Source organism: Artibeus jamaicensis, unplaced genomic scaffold (assembly GCF_021234435.1).
Source record: "Artibeus jamaicensis isolate MK-2021 breed Jamaican fruit bat unplaced genomic scaffold, CSHL_Jam_final contig_415, whole genome shotgun sequence".
NCBI classification, from domain to species: Eukaryota; Metazoa; Chordata; class Mammalia; order Chiroptera; family Phyllostomidae; genus Artibeus; species Artibeus jamaicensis.
This window is the reverse complement of record NW_026521823.1, coordinates 21,601,630-21,618,458: the sequence shown is the minus strand read 5'-3', so window position 1 is coordinate 21,618,458 and position 16,829 is coordinate 21,601,630.

Genomic DNA, 16,829 nt, shown 5'->3' with positions numbered 1-16,829 from the left:
TCTTTCCTCACACCTGGTGAATCAGATCATGTCAATTTCCTACTTGAAACCTTTAGTATAGTTGTTTATTACCCATCAAGGCCACATTTCTTAGTGATGTACAATGAGCCTTTCATGGTCTAGTTTTTTTTAACCTTCCCAATCTCAATCCCTGTCATCTTATCGAACACTCCTCTCCATCACACTGTGCCATCCCTACTTGTCAGGACCCTGAACTTTGCTAACGAAGATGTGATTTCACTTCTCCACACCATTCTGTCCATGGGAAAACCTCTCTCGTGTGTACTGTCACAGTCTTCAGTCTATTACTGGATTTCCATCCATCCATGCATTCACCCACATACCCATCTACACGTTCATTGTTTACCAAGTGCCACACGTCACAGACAGTGTTCTAGGTGTGGGATACAGTGACGACTAAAGAAGACACAACTCTGCGTTTCCTCTCTGGTGCTCTCGGTGACTAGGGACACATCCATTTTCTCATCGCATCCTTTGTAACAGTGTGTTTGCATGCCTCCCTTGTACTGTGGTCTCAGTTCCTTCAGGGTCCCCAAATGGGTCTTTTCAACAATATTATATGTTCATTCCTTCAGATGATGTTTTGTTGGGTTACACTTGAAACTTGTATGGTTTTGTGAACCAATGTCAGCACAGTAAATTCAATTAAAAAATACAACAAAACAAACAACTTAAGAAACCAATATTATGTTCATTTCTCCCAGCACCCGGCAGAACTTTTAACATACAGGGTCCAGCAGAAGTGGCACCACTGAGTGTGCTTTGTAGGGCACGGGAACATCTCACATAAGATGCACAGCAATTTGAATATTTTACCTAAAATTTCATATGGTGTGCTTGGGTGTGATATTATATGCTTATGATTTTGCAATAAAAGATTTTGCAATTAAAAAGGGGTGTTATTTGCACTAGACCTCATATATATATAATGTTTAAGTGGTTGATGGTTTTTTTAAAGATTTTATTTATTTTTAGAGAGAGGGAGAGGGAAGGAGAAAGAGAGGGAGAGAAATGTCGATGTGAGAGAAAAACATCAACTGGTTGCCTCTTGTATGTATCGCCACCAGTGACTGAACCCACAACTTATGCCCTAACTGAGGACTGAATAGGTGACCTTTTGTTTTGCAGTATGACGCTCAACCAATTGAACAACACTGGCCAGGGCTAAGTGGTAGATTACTAAATTAATCCATAAATAAATGCATTAATAAGAAGTAAATAGATGACTCTAACAATAATGTTGCTCTTACATTATTTTTGATGTAGTTAGAAATTGGTACTGGGCTAATAAGGAAGGTGTTTCTGGTGTCTAGACCCAAGAGTTGAGAGTTGGGACTGGTTTTCCAACAGCTGGGGGCATAAACACGGTGGACCCAGAAAAGATTTAGCCTCTGTGAGGAAAGTGACTTGCGATCTTCTCTGTAGGCAAAAGGCTTTCAGTGTTAAGCCTTTCTCTGTCATCCAGAAAACTATTGAATTGGTTGATGTGGAAATTTATGGCAAAGAAAAACAAAATAAAAGGGAGATTTAAGAAGTTTTAAAGAAAGCCTGTTTCCATCATTTTTGTGTTATTAAAGGCTAGCTGCTTTGCTTTGATGTGATTTCAAGGGATTCCAGCTAAGGGTTTTGACATTTAAAGATAAAAAAAAGCAAAACACCCTACTAAGCCAAGTTATCCACAGTCTTCTCATGCACAGTGAGCCCAAGATTCAAAGAAATTAAAGAGAAGGTATATGTAAGAAGCTCCTGCCCTTACAGTCAATGCGAATCTCTGTTGACGTGCATTCAGCACTTGGATTGGCTTACAGCACATTTTCTCAAGTTTATCATGTAGTCTCCCAGAGAATTATGAATATCTCAGAGAATAAACCTGTATTTTTGTTAGATCCTTTTACGCTTATCAAGTAAAATAATGGTTTCTTTGATGTCACTGTATCAAGGATTAAATTTCCTCTAAGGAAATTATTCATATCTCTCTCACAATACAGTGAAAACGATGAGTCACCTGCCATTGACCTTCACGTGTTTATGTGTACTTATCTAAACCACACATCTGCTCCTTATTTTCCAATAAGGAGACCATATGCCCCTTGACTCACATATAAAGGCATAATGTTCCAAAACAAACATAGTAAAGTTAATTTAGGGGATAAAATAACTTTGAACAAGATTCACATTCAATGTCGTGGCTATGAAAAATAGCAGAATTTATTCCTGAAATCATAAGTGGCATTTTATCTTTTCTTGCATGATACTCTGGTGAACAAAACAACTTAATAAGACAAATTTTAAGAGAGCTGAAGAGTTGGCATCCCTTATTGGTATGTTTTCAGGGAAACATTTCATAAAAATGACTTTAACAATTTTTGTCCAGGTTCATAGCAAACACTTCATACTTCAGAACAAATCTTTAAAATTTTTCTTAAACTTAGTATTTCACCCTGTTAAGCCAACCAGTTGAAATCGAAGAGAAATATCAACTGTAGCTCTGAAACTTACAAAGTAATAATAAATTATATTTCATATTTGAAAATACTTTAAAAACTTTTACATCATTGACTTTCATTTGCTCCTAATAACACTCTATTAAGGTAAGAAGGACTATTATCATATCGTTTCTACATGTGGGAAAACTAAAGGTCAAAGAGTCTAAACAAATAGTCTGAAGCCTTCTTGACAACAGAAAAGACAGAACTCAAACCCAGGTCCTGTTCTAAATATGAGACCGAAAAACACAGTGATGGTTCAGAAAAGTGGAAGGTTATAGAATTAAGTCATATGAAGATGTTAGTTCTCAATAAACAGAGAACATAATCACCGAGGCATCTATCTGCTGGTATTATCTACCTAGATACACTTAGTTTCAGCCAAACCACAGCCAAGAGTGGGAGGTTTAATATATCTCTTTTGGGATTTCATGGCTGAGTTTTAATATAGATGTATTGAGCTCCAAACTAAAGAAATATGCATTATTTTCAAACAGGCATAAAATGTTTTTTGAAAGGTGATCATATGTTAGAGAATGAGAAGATCTGATAAATTCATAGTAAAATTTCCTATACATTGTAATGAAAAGAGAGTCCTCTGAATAGAATCACTTGGAAACAAAAAATAATGATAGCCAAGAAACCACTCTCTATTTAACACTCGAATTAAAGTGAAAATTAAAATAAAAGACATTTTGAAATTAATATCAATGAAAATCTTATCAGTTTCAAATCCTATAAAATGTTGCTAAACCTGTGGAAAAGAAGAAACATTATTTTTTAATTTGTGTTAATGAAGAGGAAATATTTAAAAACACAGAACAAATAACGAGGTCAGGAAGTTAGAAAAGATGGCAAAAGAGTTTTAAAAAAGGAACTGAAAACAAAAAGATAAAGAGAAAAGCAAAAACTAATGAGTTAGGCAACAACAGCAAGCTCATGCAGTGCTAGTTTCTTGCAGTGAACCAAGTAATAGATAAACCTTTAATCATGTTTCCCTAAGTGGAAAAAATAAAGGAGGAAAATGTAATCACACAGCATCATTCATGAAATGAGGAATAAAGTATAAAACACATAACCACAAAATAAACAAAATTGTCAATATTTTTCATAATATACAACTAACAATATAAATCAGAACTATAGATACTGACATAGGAGACTTTGATTAAGATTATCTTTGCCTAATATAAATTTAATTGAATAACTTTTAGGAGAGGGTCTTAGGATAATGTGTACATATATTTTGAATAAAGAAGAAAATAATCATAATGGCTTAATCTCTCTCCTGCCTCATATATTCAAAATATAATCTCCCAAGAGGAAAAACCAACTCGGCAATAGTGTTTACGTTTAAGAAATTCTCCACAAGAGTAAAATCAAAGCATCAGTTTTCATAGCTAGAGTACATACTTTTACCATTACTATATCTATATATTTTTCCAGTGTTTTTCCGTTATTTCCTTTGCCTTTCCCCTTGTATTTTGATGTTAAGTAGGAATCAGGTACAAAGTAACTGGAAGAGTAGAGTTTTGTATAAAATCTGAAAGGATGCATACCAAATTATTAATAGTAGTTAGCTGTGAGAACTCTGGGGTGAAATGTAAAATTACAGGAAGACTTCTACTTTATACATGTCTATAACATTTAAACTTATAAAAACATTTTTATTAGTCCAAGTTAAAAATCATTTGTACTCTTCGGTCTATAATTCAAAGTAGAACAATCTCTCTTAAGGAAAAACAATCAGTGATGATGAAAAGTCAAAATCAAAGGGTAACCTTATCACTTCATAATAGTAAAAAACTATATATAACTCAAATATTCAACAATATAATGATTTTGTCAATGGCACATTTAAACAGTAGATTATTCTTCAAATAAAATGGTTATAGTAATGTTTAATAGCTGAGGAAATGTGTATAATTACATATATTTATATTGTACTACAGAAATTAATACATATTAAAATTTTTATATACTTTAGAAAGTGCAAATTATAATAAACTTCTAAAAAAGTGTTGAAATGGAGACACAGAAAATGTTGCATTGAAATTATGGATGACTTTTATATTCATTTTACTTTCTGTATTTTCCAAATACCCTATAATAATAGAGATCAATTGTATAATTATTTAAAATACATTATACCTAGTAAATATTTTAATTAACATCAGTTTGCCCTGCCTGGCGTGGCTCAGAGAATTGAGTGCTGGCCTGTGAACCAAAGGGTCACTGGTTTAATTCCCAGTCAGGGCACATGCCTGGGTTGCAGGCCAGGTCCCTTGTAGGGGGCACATGAGAGGCAACCACACATTGATGTTTCTCTCCCTCTTCCTCCTTCCCTTCCCCTCTCCCTAAACATAAATAAGTAAAATTAAAAAAAACAAAACATCAATTTAACATGTTCTTTAGAGTTTAGTCATCTCCTTGAGGGCCTATTTTAGAGCTTGTCCTTTAATGGTCTTGGTATTTGATATTTTAACCAACTTTATGCATAGAAAAAGGCTTGAAAGAAATCTATTAGAATTTAATAACAATAGTTTTGGTCTTATGAGCATTTCTTTGGATCCTCTTCATTTTTTTATATATATTAGAAGTTTCCTATGGTGAGCATGTTATTACAGTTTTATTCAAGCTATGGTAAGACTCATTTGTAAGCCGAGTCTTGTTACTTTTAACCTTTGCTAGGCCTTAATCTGCACTGTGTTCAGTGATGCAATTAAATATACAGCTGAATGGTGGATGGATGAACAGAAAGAAAGGGAGGAAAAAAAGAAGGAAGGGAGACAGAAAGAGCTCTGAACTTTCCTATGTGAATTATGATATCACATTTAATCCTCACTACATTTATGTAAGGGAACAATGAGGCACAGAGAACTCCTTTGCTATCCTCCTCTCACCCCCTTTCCATCTGATAAATATTTACTGAGTTCATACTATTTGCTTGTGATGGGCATTAGAAATAGAGGCATCGGCAAGATAGACATGTCCCTGCCCTCAAGGTACAATTAAAATAACCATTCCATATTTAACTAATTAATGGCAATTATAAAAAGTATATAAAAGAAGAGATACTTAGGTAGTTAAATTTAAAAACGTCTGAGGTTTATATAATAAGACACACTATATATTCCTTTTTCCACTTTCTATGAAATTAAAATTAAAGTGCTTATTGAACTTGCACTGGACGCCATAGAGGGAGTTATTTATACAGCACTGTGATCTTCACAACGCAGGTCAGTCCCAGGACAGAAACAGATGTTCTTAATAACAATAATGCAGAGGCTGCTGTTTGATAAAGGTCAGGTCAAAGTCAGATTAATGGGAGAAATTTTCCTTCCCTCTTATGAGACTTGGGTATATGGTCTTCATGAAAAATTAATGCTCACTTGGGTGGGGTGTACTTATTTCCTAATGAAGAAATAAGTACTAAACTTAAAGTTAACGACTCAATAGTAATCAAAATTAGAGTTCAGTTTAAACTAAACTGAAACCTGAGTACCAATTTTTGTTTCCTCATAGAACTGCAGTTTAATTTTCCCCTTTAGGGGTAAGTGAGATCCATTCAGCTCCATGAGGAAAGCATTCGTCTTGCAGAATTCAAGCACAAATCAGGGAAATATGTTTCCCAAATGAAGGTAGAGTATTTGATTGGGGTCCTTGGAAGAGAAACATGTAGAAAAAAGAAGGAATTAAAGGGAGAAGGTCAGCACACGTGTTCCAGCTCATGTAAATATCGGTCTCTTGTCAGGAAATTAACATACGTCAGAATGCAGAGGTGGATACATTCTGCATGCTTTGGTTATGCAGATTCTGGGCTTGCAAACAAACATCAGGATCCCCCATGGACTCTGATAAGTCAGTCAAATTGTGACCACTTTGTAAGGTCCTTCCTGAGTCACTAAATGCCTTTCTTAGGTAGCATTTTTATTTTTATTTTTTTATTTTTACATATCTCAGCACACTAGTTACTATATAAAGCTAAGCAGAATTTTCAGCATAATATTTTTTCTCTATATTTTGTAAATATCTGCCTTTTTTTTCTTAAGCCATGAAGGCTTATTCCCATCAGTTTCCATTCCAGGAATGAATTCTTTTTAATTAAAATTTTTGGGGGGGATAATTGTAGATTCATATGCCTTTTCAGCAAATAACACACAGATACGCCATGTACCCTTCACCCCATTTTTCTCTGTGATTACATGCTGCTTGGCTTCTAGTACAATACCACATATAGGAAATTAGTATGAATACAGTCTTAATTTTTTGAGATTTTCCCAATTATACATGCACTTGTGTCTGTGTGTATTTATCTCTATACAATTTTATCACATTCATAGATTTATGTGATCTATGTAAATAGAATTGCCTTAAAACTTTCCTTTACATTCATTTAGATCAACATCAGACTGTGTTGCAATTTTCGATTGAGAAAACTTCAGAGGAAGAGGGATATTTATTGCCTTTACCCACATTTTTGCTCTCTCCCTTGTTCTTCCATCCTTCCCACTGTTTCACAATTACTTCTTTTAGCATTTCTTCCCTGCTTAAAAACCTTCCTTTGTCTTTGTTGGGGGGAGGCGGTATAATATTATTTTATTTTTTCAATTATAGTTTACATTTAATATTATTATTTTTATTTAATTGTTGGGGAGACATTGGTTAATAAAATTATATAGGTTTCAAGGGTACGATTCTATAACACATCATTTGTATATTGTATTGTGTGTTCACTACATCAAGTCAAGTCTCCTGCCATCACCAGTCACCCTCCTGGTTCCCTTCTCCCACCTTCCCCCACTCCCCTTGCCCTCAGCGTCACTATTCTGTTGTCTGGCTCCGAGGTGTGTGTGTGTTTGTTTGTTCTTATTGCTCCTTTTTAGTAGGCCTGATGATGACAAATTCTTTTGTATTGTCATCTGAAAATGCTTAATTTATCTTTTATTTTGGGATATGTTTGCTAAATATAGAATTCTGTGTCAACAGTGCTTTTCTTGCAATACTTAAAAACACTGAACTACTTCTTTCTGGCTTCCATGGTCCTAAAGAGCAATATAATTTTATGCCGATTGTTTTTTTCCTATAGGTAAGGTATCATGTTCCTATTGCTACTTTTGATTTTTTTGTTGTGATTTTAGTTTTTGGAAAGATGACTATTATTTGTCTTGGTGTGGATTTCTATATTTTTACCTTTTGCAGTTTCCTTAGTGTCTTGAATCTGTAACTTTATGTCTTTTGCCAAAGAGTACTTTTTTTTTTTTTTAACCTCTGCTTTCTTTCTCTGCTTTTTCTGGGACTCTAACGGCACAATATTAGCTCTTTTGTTACTATCTGCTAGTTCCCTGAGACTGTGTTTGGGTTTTTATCAGTCTATTTTCTCTCTGATTTGCAGATTGGACAATTTATATTCTATCTAAAAGCCCACTGATTTTTAGCCCCTCTTTCCCCTCTATTCTACTATTGAGTTCATTTAGTCATCTACTTAGTTTTTTAACTTAAGTTACTGTATTTTTTAGTTCTCAAATTTCCATTTGGTTTTTCTATTTTTTATTTCCTTTCTAAAGCTTTTTATTTTTATCCATTACAAGTATGTTCATAATTCCTCACTGAAACATTTCTATAATGCCTGTTTTAAAATTCTTGTCAGATAATTCTAATATCTGTCTCATCTTGGTGTTAGAGTCTGTTACCTTTTCTCCTTTGAGTTAAGAAATCCCTGGTTCTTGGTATGATAAATGATTTTCCATTGCAACTTAGACATCTAGAGATTTGTATGACTCAGTATCTTATTTAGGTTTTATGTTTTATCAGTTTTATTTGAAAGTGCTCTGACAAGGCACTGCTGCTTCATTACTGCAGAGTGGGGTGCAGGCCCAGGGTCCCCATTGTGATGCAGCGGCAGGAAAAGCATCTTCTCATTGTTTCTGAGTGGGCCTGGGAGCTCAGCTTCCCTCTACCCTGCACGTTCTCCTTGATAACATTCTGTCTCGGAAGGAGGTGCAGGGGCACTGTTTCCCATGAGGTTGTCACTGAAGCCACAGTGACTGGTGGTGAAAGTCCTGCCTCCCTTATACACCCTCTGATGCCAGCTCTAGGTAGAGTCACCTTGTTACTTACTACCTGGTAGGGATGTAAATCATGGCTGTTTGGGCCACTGCCTGGCAGGGTGTTGAGGTACCTTGCAGCAACCTGCTGATAGAACCTAATTTCCCCGCTGGGCCTCAGTTTTGTCTTTTTCCTGTGGCGTCTGGCTGAAGAAGAACAATGGCCGTTTAAGAGTGGTGTCTTGCTACATTGGTGTTTCCTGATTCTTTGCCTAGTAAGTGCAGGCTCTTCTTGGTGCCTTTGTTATTTTGTTTCTTCTCTGCCTGTAGGTGTTCCTGGGTGGCAGGTTTTTCTGGGACCCAGTCTGGGGTACATGAAACAAAAAGAAAACACAGCTCACTGCCATGTGGTTTCTTGGGCTCCAAGTTTTTTTCTCTCTAATTTTGAGAGGTTTCTTATGTTTGGTTTACATCTGTTGCCAGGGCTTTTAGGTGCACTTAGCAGAAAGCATGTTTATCTTTTAAAGCAGAAGGAAAATTCATTTTTAAGATGTAGAAATGACCCCGGCTCACGGGATGGTAGTGGGGATGAGTTTGTGGAAGGAAGCGCTTCCTGAGGGAGCTCTGCTTCCTCTTCCTCCATGACTTGTAGGACCATTTCTGGAGTTAACAGTTGTTGGAGAAAGAAGCTGTAAGTTTCACTTACAAGAGTTTTGTTAAAATAGATTCAAGAAGAAATGTGACCAACAAGAAAGTATATGTCATTCTATTTTTCTCTCAAAAAATAAAAACAAGTTAATTCTAAATGTGAAATAATAGATAGAAGGAAAAGAAATTTATCAAGAAGATATACGAGTGAAGTAATAGAAAAGAGTTGTAGTAATAGTTAGAAATTAAGGTTTAGGATATTTATATAAGTGGATTTAAAGGCTGCAATTCTCAGAACCCCAAGAAAAAGGAAATCTCATGTCTGTGAGGACATTGTGAGTTTTCAAAGAAGGACTAAAAAACATAGATGAAAGTAACATGAAATAATGAAAAGTAAGCTACAATCATGATATATCATATTCTCCAAAATAGAGTTTTCTCCCTTCTTCCTGCCTTCATTCTGTCCGGAAATTGAGTCACAGTAGTTTCTTACAATTGGGTGTTTATAAAACGGACTGATCCAGAATTTCATGTTTTATTTTGTTCCTTAGCAGAATATAGATCCATTCTGGAAGACATAATTCTTAAAGAGTCATAATTAGGAGATCTGGGATTCTAAGGTAATTGTTAAGTCACTCAGCAATAATAAGGAAGTGGATAGCAGTGGAAGAGAAAAATGAACCTCATGATTACAGTCTGCAGCAATTCTAGCCCCATGCAAATGTGATAACAAACTATTTCTGAGTTTACCTTACTAGTGGAGGCCACTAAGATGAAATTAAGTAGTAAAGAAATTTGTGGAGATCTATAAATGTGTAATAGTTATGGCAGAATGTTATAATAAATTCTCTTTAATATTATACGATTCAGAAGTCTTCTGAATCATCATTTATTGAGCAAATAAATTATTGAAGTTATCTTTCACGTATTTTAACTGTTAAATAACGTGTACAAGGAGCTGAACTAGATTCTGTAATCAAAGCAAAAAAAGTTAAACACAGGACCTTTCCACAAGATGCTGGGAAATAATTTAGATACCTTGAATTTATTTTTTGGAGTGGGGTGGAATATTTAGTATAAGTATGTCATGATTACACTAACCAGGGTACTTTACTATCCAAGCATGAATTTTTAAAAATAAAATTAGTTGTACTAGAATATATAAAAATATCACAATGACTTCATCAGTTAGCTGACCATTGCACTCTAACCAGCAGTGACATGACTGGAACAAGAATTGCTACAGAGAGGGAAATAAAACAATTTATTGAGTGAATGAATACACTGGTTTTAAAGTTGATTGGATTTACAGAAGTTATTTAATTTCTTTAAGCTTAAGTGATATAGTGCATTTTGGAGACTTTAATTCAAATTGAATCAGGATTCCTAAAATTTTGATGCATTTCATAACCAAAATCTTCCACACACATGCAGGTTACTATCTACCCTCAGAAAATTGTACTGTTCAGCTGTTTCCACTAACATTACTTCACTATTCCAGAAGACTTTACTCGAGAAGATAAAGGTTACATATATATATATATATATATATATATATATATATATATATATATATATAACCTTTCCTAATATATATAAAAACATATATATTTTCCTTATATATGTATGTATGCATATTAGAAAAATCTCTCCACTCCCCCCCAAAAGACATCTAAGTGAATATCAGACATTCAGCTTTTTGAATAGCCACTTTTCCCCCTCAGAGTACTGTTATGTCATTGAAACCTTTTGAATCTTGCTTAAAATCTCTGTCTTAGCATGTCCACCCAACCCAAACTGGTATAGCATGGTCCTTATTTAATTTTACTCAAGCTCCCACCATGAAAGATCCATCTTAAACCATGCTTCCAAACCTTGTGAAAATTCCAACTTTGCCCTCCACCCTTGAAGAAGCTACTAAGATTCTATCAAAGTAATGCATTCTCTGCCCTGGTTGGCGTGGCTCAGTGGGTTGAGCACCTGCCTATGAACCAAAAGGTCACCGGCTCGATTCCCAGTCAGGGCACATGCCCGGGTTGTGGGCCAGGTCCCCAGGTGGGGGTGTTTAAGAGGCAACCACACAGTGATGTTTGTCTTATACATCATGTTTGTCCTCCCCTCTCCCCCCCTCCATTCCCCTCTCTAAAAATAAATAAGATCTTTTAAAAATACAAAATAAAAAAATAAAGAAAGAGATAATGCACTCTTTCACTTTGGAAAGCAATAAAACCTGTTTTATGTTTTGTCAACATTTTGTTTTAGTGGTATTTATATAGTGAGCCAGAATTTAATATGTTCTTGAGAACTAATAGGAAAATTATATACTTTCAAAATGGAATATATGCTTTTCTCATATTTAAAAAATAACCACATTTAGTGACTATCGTAGTATAAGAGAGAAGGAAATGAAATTAAGCTGTGCTGTGAAGACTATAGATTATGTTGCAAAATAAAGTGACAACCCCTTCCCCCCCCAGCCTTATCCCCCTTCGTCTTTAGACCTTGGTGCAATGGAATTGGAAAGTATTTTGTGGAAACCGGTTGACCCCGGCCAACCCGAATGGCTACTAAAGAGCCTTTTGCACTTTTACCATGTAAGTCAGGAACAAAAAAGATCCGAATGCCCCTCATAGGATGCCGGGCTTATGCTTTGTCCTATAGGGGTGGAGTGGGAGACATACTGGAGGCGGGTTTTGTTTCCAGATGGGACTGGAGCACCTCAGGGGAAACAGGAGCTAACCGCTTGTCATGTGAGCTCCTTGTAAGAGTCCTAGACAGGGATCGGCCACAGCTTTCTCTTTTCCAGAGACTGGCTGCAACTGGAGCCCACACAGGGCCCACTCAGGAGCCTAGAGCTACTCCCTGCACTTTGGAGGGCGTAGCGTAATGTGCCCCCCCTCCTCTGTGCAGAAGGGTGCGATTCCTGGGGAGGAGTGGTGCGGCACAGCCTGGGTAGTGCAGACGTGTGGGGCAGGCACCTGGAGGAGAGGGATGGAGACGTCTGGAAAGAGGCAGTGCTCAGACGGGGCAATGCCTCCTTCAAAGGCCGCTCGCTATGTGTGCGGTAGATCAAAGCTCGCCCTGTGCCCTTCGAGGAAAGCACACTTTAAAGCTTCCCATCATCATATGGAATGTGTTTGGCTTGGGGGGAAATGGGGAAGAGGGCAAGATGTATTCACCGAAGGTGCTACCAGTTTCATTTAGTTATTAAGTGGGGACTGGGGCTGGAAGAATTGAAAGGTATCCTGTCTGTCTCTCTTCCATGTCTTTACTGTCATCCACAAAAGCCATACCTCTGGTCTTATCATGTGTTACCAGGTCTGGGCCCCTGAAGGGGTTCGGTGGGAACCCCAGAGTGGGCAAGTTTGGAGGCTGTTCATTTATTCACCAATAGATCCTGAGGGGCTAATATCCGCTAAACACAGTGTTTGGGTGGTTCCTGCCTTCAGAGAGCAAAGTTGAGTGCAGAGGATGAATGCCAGTTAGGGAACTGCACAGGCAAGTGCAAATTTACTGTATTTTCCAGCCCATAAGACACACCTAGATTTTAGAAGAAAATAGGAAAAAAATTTTGAAGCAAAAAATGTGGTAAACTATTTAATAACATAAATAACATATTTCACCAGTGTAAATGTAAACAGAACTCAACAGCAGCATTAACAACCATTATTCCTCCCAAATTTGGGGGGGAGGGTGCATCTTATAGTCCGAAAATACAGTACATACTAGATTAGGGAAGCCACAGTGTTCTGGAAATTCTGTAGGTTGCAATCATGGAGGCTGAAGACAGTTCTCTTAGGAAGTGTGAGTGAGCTGGGACCTAAGAAAAAAGGAAGTTTGTTTAGCACAAATTACACCTTAGAATCATGAATCATAAATTTGTGAATCATAAACTGGAATCCTAGCTAAGGCCTAAGGGTTTTTTAATCTGATACTTGCTTCCACTTAAAAACTAAAAACCTTAGCGGTTGAAAGGAAATGATGACAATTTCCTTTCAAATGATGACACAGTGTTCCAGTGGAGATTTAATGACTTGAATTTCTAAATATCACCTAAATTCAGGTGATGCTCTTTGGGTTAACACAGAGAAGGAGAGCCTCAGTGGATCGAAAGGGTTAAAAACCTTTGCTGTGTGGTCAGATGGCCTGTGTTTGGGTCCTGGGGCAACGGCTACTTACACCAGGTGGCACACTCCTCCACAAGAAGGCTCTCTGAGGTGCTAAGGCCAATGAACCTAACTTAGTGTCCACCTCCAATGACACACACAGCTGCCCTTCTTTCTGTGCCTCAGCTTACCTTCTTAGAAAAGGGGCACAGTGATAGTAGCTACTTCAAATGTTGTAAAGTAGACTAGATGACTTTAGCACAGTGACTAATCAAAACTGGCTATGGCTATTCATGGTATTGACTAGATAATTAATTAAACTCATTCAAGCAAGTTTCCGTATACATAAATCTCTAAGATGTTTAAAAGATAGAGCCATCTATTTCACATAGCTCAGCTCTGAAATTGTAGTACATCTTGTTCTTGCTTTAATCCCGCTCTATTTTTACCTTTATTTCAAGGCCATCAGGTAACGCATGAAAGCTATTGATATTTCTGTTTTGATGCACACACACACACACACACACACACTGTTACATAGACATTACTGAAAATCAACAAGTCCCAGGAGGTAGTCTCTTTTTCTGAGAAAATCACCTTCTTTTTATGATGATTCTTTAAGACTCAACCTAAAAAAAATAAAAAATAAAAAAAAACAAAAAAAGACTCAACCTTTCTCTCATGCCTGCTGAGATCACAGAGCCACACAGAAAAGTTTCTGACAGCAGATAGCCACACACAAGCCTTTTATTTTATACACACACACACACACACACACATATCCTGAAATGTAAAATGAAATTTCCAGACTGTACTATTCATACAACAGCTCACATTCCAAAGACTATTTTTTCCATGTACCCGGAGGAATACAGAAGCCTCTTAACAAGTTTAAGTTGCACACATTCCGAAAGGAATGCATCCTGGGTAGTTTTCAGCCCTGCCCTCAACCATGTGGGGCAAGTGTCCTAGGAGCTGCCCCGAATGGCCTGAGAAGGTTACAAGTATTTAGCCAGATTTCCTCAAGGGATCAGATCTGCTCTGTAAGACACCAAGAGACACACAGGATGTTTAGGGGCAAGAATCCACGTGCACAAAGTCTGGAGCTTGCAGAAGAGGAAGGGTATCCTTGCCCACCAGGGAAGGACAGCGTCCTGGAAAATTCCCTCCATTTCTGCCCCCTGGGGAAGCGCGGCACTTAGCTAACCCAAGCCCACGGTTTATGCGTTCCCCAGAGCCCTGCCCAGTGCTTCAGTGACTCAAGGGGGGGGTCACTGAATGAGCACTTTTAAAATCTTTAGTTAAATCTTCTTTGCATTGCATGTCTGTTTTTCAGTGTAAAATGCTTTTTTAAAAACTTTTAAAAACTTCAGCATGACAGGCTTTAGAATGACAAACTAATGCATTAAAAGCGGTGAACTGGTGCGTGAAGGACTGAGTCTGCGATGTAATTACTGCTTTTCAGCCTCCCCGTGTGTCCGTCATCACGCAGCACTTTGGCGCGTGTGGTCTTCAACCGCCTTCACACCGTGAGTGCTGTTCCTGTATTTCGCACACGAGGAGGCCAAAGCTGGGAAGGTCTGACATGGGGTCTTGGCATGTTTAGTTGGGGGCTGAATTCACGTCTCTGTCCCATGACCAGCATTCTCTGTATGAACCACTTTGAGGATCGTAGCCCCGCAGAAGGAACACAAATCTAAGAAACGGATTTTGAAAACACGAAAGGATATGATACTTATTTTGAAAACTTCTCACCTTATAAAATACAGAAAATGAGTGGAGATACTCAGCACGAATACATAGATTTTTGAAATCAGACGCAACTGGTTGTGTGCTGAGTTAAATCTTCGTATTGTTTGTTCATTTTTGAGCACGAAAGGTTGCTTTTACTCCTTTGTTAAACTTCAGCGTGGATAAATTTTAATTGTTAGAAGCTGCTCTTAAATTTAGAACAACTTTAAACAGCCTTCTCAAAGCTGACATTAGTGTAAGAGGTAAAATCAAATGCAATGAAGAGGCTTTTGTGGCTCAGCCCAGGCGGCAGCCCCCGAAGCGTAGGTGGCTGGAAGCAGTCCGCCCCCAGGCAGGGCCGGCCCAGCGGCTCTGTTGAAAAGGCAGAAGCGAACAGGGCTCCGGGGAATTGGAAATTTCTCTTCTTTGATCCTGCGTCTGCATAGATTCTCCCCTTCACTAGAGGCCTTTGACTCCAATGAAGAATGATGAGAGAAACAAGTGCATTTCAGATTACAAAGTTTGATTTTTCTAGTCTATTGATTTGTGGAGCCATGTGGATTTGATATTGGCAGTAATTAAACATCAATCGATAGTTAGGTTGAGTCTTCCATTTTGCATTTTCAGGGATGGGCTACTCCCATAGGCTGGTTTCTGATTTCTCTTGCTTTTGACTGTTAGCTTTGATAATGCATGGTTATGAGGAGAAGGGGGGAGAAGGTACAGAAAATAAGTAGCATAGACAGTAGATAGAAAATAGATGGGGGGGGGGGCAAGAAGAGTATGGGAAATATAGAATCTAAAGAATTTGAGACACATGGTCATAAACTAAAGGGGGGGTAATGGTGGGGACGGGGGGTAGGGTGAAGGGGAATGAAGGGGGGAAATAGAACAACTGTAATGGCATAATCAATAAAAAATAAATTAAAAAAATAAAGAAAAGCTTGTGCAGCAAAGCTCACGTAAGTGGAAGAAGAATTAAGTGGCCTGTCTGCTTAATTGTCTTTTTAGAGGACTCTTGCTGAAAGGGTTTAGGAACAGGTGTGTCCAACCTTTTGGTGTCTTTGGGCCACACCGAAAGAAGAATTACCTTGGGCCACACATTAAATACATTGTGATACATAATCACAAAGAAAATCTCATAACGTTTTAAGTGCACTTACAACTTCGTACTGGGCTGCATTCACAGCCAGCCTGGGACGCATGCAGCCTGCGGGCCACGGGCTGCACACCTCTGGTCGGGATCATGGACTTAAGACTAAGTCATCAGGATTTGGAGCCTGCCTCTGCCACTTGTAACTCTTTTAGCCTGGGCAAGTTACCTCAACTTTTTGTATCTCAGTTTCTCCATTTATAATTTAGAGATAATGATACCTACTTCATGCAGTTACTGAAAAGACTTAGTGCACATAAAGAGCTGAAACCATGCCTGGTGCAGAGTCTTAAGCATTAGCTATTCTTGCAAAGCATGCTTGAGTATCTTGATAGGTCCTTTAGTGTGGAGCCGACACACTTGAGTTCCAGAACTGAGTAACATCATTGACATTTTCATGTGAAATAAAAACATGAGTTCTCTTCTTCAAAACTGTATTTTTCTTTATTGGCTTTATATTTTTTATCAGAAGTTACAAACATAGTCTTGCTAGAACACAGGACTGAACTCTTCCTCTCAGTCTGAACACCACGAAGTCTTGTATTTCAAACTGTGTCTGCATTTCTGTGATGCTTTTGTCCAAGTACTTTGGCAGCTGTGTGTAGGAGTCAGGGAAAGATTACTAACAGTTAGACCC